Below are 4,325 nucleotides of genomic sequence, written 5' to 3'. Positions count from 1 at the left end.
GCAAGGCAGGCGGCGCTGCCTGGCAGCCGCCTTTCGGCTCTGCCCAAGCGGAGAAAGAGGTGCGAAAACACGACTTTTGAGGATCCCGGCTCTGGCGCTATGAGACTTCATTTTTTTTAAGTGTTATCAGTATTTCGGTAAGAAGAAACGCTGGAGGAGCACTGAACGTCAAATAAAACGAATTAGCAGTTAAGTTCCCATGCACCTCTGGGCTAAAATGAATTTTTTGCCTTGTATGAACCGCAAAACAGCCTGTCTTTTAACAATGAATATGAATTGACTCTTTGTTGATTGAGGAAATAATAATATGTAAATGCAGCCCAGTATATCTTAGCATATAGGCTTGCAATTTTGTCAATGCATTTAATTTTGAAATTATATTATTTTTATTTAATGCAATATGTTAAATAAGTTTCTTTTCTTGCTTTCAGATCCTCCAACTTAAGAGACCAGCTATGCAATGATATTTTATTCAGAAATTTTAATCATCTACCAATGTTATTAATAATGTTAATCATATCAGCAAACGATAGATTAAGTTAAAAATCAAATAGAAAGTACTTTCAAACGAGTACGAAACTAAATTCACAGTATTAAACTTAATTCCAATGCAAGATAAAGACATTTATTATGTATAGGTCTCTCTATATAGCAGAAATGGAAAGGCCAAGCGTTTCACACTTGCAGTCTTGAGTCAGTAACTGTGAATTGTTGTAACTGACACAACACCTTTTTTCCCCTCCTAAAAAAAAAGTCTAATGTGTTCATGAATAAAATTTAAAAAAGCAAGCTTAGGATTTATTGTAACTAATAAATTTTACTAGATTACATATTAAATAACTTTGTAGATTTATCTTCACTACTGTTAGAAATCTTGCTAATTGTAGAGGCAGGAGGGTTTATGCTTGTACTGTTTCTGAAGAAAGAGGTACTCCCGGTGCTGAACTTTGCTTTCTGGGAGACTGGGGAAATCTACGGTCAGGCCATCCTGAAGAAATTGCAGCATGGAGGAGATGCAAATTAGATCCTGCTAAACGTTGCTCTGCCATACTAGCTCAGAAAATAGTTCCATAGCAACCATTTCCCTGTCAACCCTTACAGTCCTTGCTGAAGAATCTTTCCCAGAGGCTGAAAAACCAGAACTGTTCTAATTAGAATAGCAAATACTCTTAAAGTAACAACCTTCAGCAAGCTGCACATAAAGGCACCTAGTAACTTAGAGATTTATGTCCTCTCAGTCTTCTCCATTACCTTAGAACAAACAGAAATCAAGAAGGCAAACAGGACAAAGTTCTGCGACAGTAGCTGTTGCAGTTGCTCTCCTGTTTCATCCCTTGGGTACGTTTCGGTATGTTGCCTGCAGCTACAAACATTTCGTAAGGATATTTGTATTCTGAAGTCATCATTAGAAACCTAACAAGACTGTAAGATCACCTCCTGCCTGTCAGTAAATGACCCCTTACCTTAATATGCAAAACATTTAACAAGAGAGGGGCCTTTCAGAGAAGTGTTGCTACTTTCTTTGAGCTCAGTGTTGTTGGTCAGTTGAAGCAAACAAGTTTCTGATACTTTATAGCATGCCTCTTCAGTAACTTTTGGCAAAGGAAATAATAGGTACAAGAGATTCTTTTCAGTTCAGCGAGATTTATGTCACTCCTTACTATTTAATTTAGATTTTATCCTCCATATTTGACTGCTGTTTTGGGTAATTGCTAGAGAAAAAACACTTGAAATTCTTTACACCAGTACACGTCAGAACATATTCTATTAAAACTGTTAGTAAGTTAGTAAGTTAGTAAGCGGAAGAAAATTTTTTTGCTCATTACATAAACGAAAATTGGTTCAATTATAGCAATATGGGATAAGACACAAACTATTAATGAATTATCATTTTATTATAACCTGTTCCACATACATTTATCATGACAATATTTCACAAAAACATTTTACCAATTTTCTGCATCAGAATTCATCAAAACATAATGAATGAAGTTCACCTCTTCCAAGCATTCTAAATAAAAAACTGGGTAGGGTAAGATTTGCATATTCCATTCAAATAAGATTACAGTAACAGTTAAAACAAAAAACTTTGCATGTTTATGAACTTTTTGGAAAAGACTGTCCTAAAGTTACTCTTTTTTTTCTGTGGAAAAGTTAAAGGATCCTTCTTATGCACTATGCTTAACCTTGCTCAGAAAGGTGAAATACTTGTTACAAGTTATATTCCACATCACCTTCTCCCTAAACGCTGAGATTCTCTGCAATGGATGCCAGCTTGTTAAGAAACAGTTTCTGTTGTATCAGTATATTTTTCCATTACAGGCATGATAAACTTACTTTTACTACTGTTTTTCCTAGCACTGTGTGGCTACTGAAAATTTGTGAAATTTAATATTTCAGTTTCTATTACAAGCTTTTCTATAAAGTTTATTAACAAAGATTAAGTTAAAAGGAAATTTAAATAACTTTGCTTTATTGTTCTGTGATATTTCCTATATAAGTCCAGCCAACTGAGAGCATGAAGCATTGTCTGGAAAACAGAATAAAGATGGTATTCCAACCTAACTATAAAAATACATATATGTATTTTATGTAAATATATATACTTACATAACTAAGTATTTATATGTATGCTTAATTGTTTTAGTTTTTTGCAGTTGAAATTGTTCCAGACAAACTGTTCTACCAAACCACAGATTCCATGAGATTATATTTATGAGCTAAATCTTCAGTAAACCTCTGGTAGCATAAAAACAATGCTGCACAGTTTTACTATGTACCCTGGGTTCCATTAAAATGCAATTTTGTACCAATTTAATTTTTTGTGGTATACTAATACAAGACTTGAACTAGCTCATTTTCCATGAGCTTTCTATACAGCAATGCAATTCGCTGCTCTGTATAGAAAAGGAATAGTGATTCAGCTTAGTTTGGTGTCACACAGAGGTATAGTTAGATCTGAATACTTGATTTTAAGTTGGCCTCCTCAAGATAGCACTCACATACATAACATATTTCCTTTTCCTACTAAAATGCATCCAAGTGAGAGTAATCAGTCATAAGCAAATGTATTGGTTCCTGATTCTATTGAAATAAAAAAAAAGACAAAGTATTCCTACTGATATCATGGGAGTAAGATTAGGCTTCAGACTACTAAAAGGCATGGATAATAGCTGCTTATTGGAAGGTATTTTCTTCAGTATATGTTGATGCATAAGGTTTCATATGTCTATGAAAAGTTTAAGATATATCAAGCAGTCTTTTAATGGAGAGATGGAAACTTTCAGTTTCTGGTTTTGATTTTTTTTCTGATAAGAACTAGCATTTCTGATTTTTTTTGTTAATTAAGATAACCTTGTATTCATCTGTGCAGAATATTCTTTTTTCTTCAAATTATATCTAGCAAATTCAGTATGCTATAAGAAGGTTACAAATAGCTAAAACACCGCATTACAATAGAAACTAGTTTAAAACATTCCACAGTATTTTCAGTATATGTCTACACTGGACAGTGTAGGATAAAAAAATATTATGTATTTATCTTTTGGATAAAGATAGGGTAAACACAGGCAGGATAGCTAGACAAATATTGCAGGTAAAAATTACAGGCCAGTGCTAAGGACCACTGAGAACTATAATCTTAGGAAAAGCAACTGTTACACTTCCTGTACCATCTAAATTGTGATCTTTGTGTTTTACAATAATGTCAAAGTTTTTAACTATAAAATCAAGCTTCCTCCCCTCAATATATATGTCGATTTATGTATTCTCTAGAAGGATCCTATTCAGAGAAGAAACATGATGTAAGTTTATTAACAGCTTGGTATCTATGAAACCTTCAATTTTTTGGCTAAAGAACCTAAGAACTTCAGGAAAATATGAAACCATTGAAAGATGCACTGGAGGGCCCTGGATGCCCTCTTCCTGCAATTAACAAAAAGCTAACATGTATGGTCATACTTAAAACTTTCATACGTCTGCTTAAATTTCCACTCCTTGTTTTCCAGGGACCACACTTCAGAGTCAGGAATCTGATCTGCAGATGTGGTAAGCAGAAAAATAAAAAGGATTTGGTTTCATTTTGAGAGAAAAAGATTGTTTCAGGTCTAGCTGGGAAAGTATATTTTCTAGGTTTTTAACTGAAAGGTTTGTTTCATTGTCCCAGAAGAGTATACTTTGATTCTAAGCAATTTTAAGATCACAGAATCACAGAAGAGTTTCAGCTGGAAGAGACCTTGAAGATCATCAAGTCCAGCCTTTGTCCCAGCCCTATCAACCTACTAAACTATGTCCCCCAGTGTAACATTCACTCATCTCTTAAACAC

Source organism: Apaloderma vittatum, unplaced genomic scaffold (genome assembly GCF_000703405.1).
Source record: "Apaloderma vittatum isolate BGI_N311 unplaced genomic scaffold, ASM70340v1 scaffold17503, whole genome shotgun sequence".
NCBI lineage: Eukaryota > Metazoa > Chordata > Aves > Trogoniformes > Trogonidae > Apaloderma > Apaloderma vittatum.
This window is presented reverse-complemented; position numbering follows the sequence as displayed.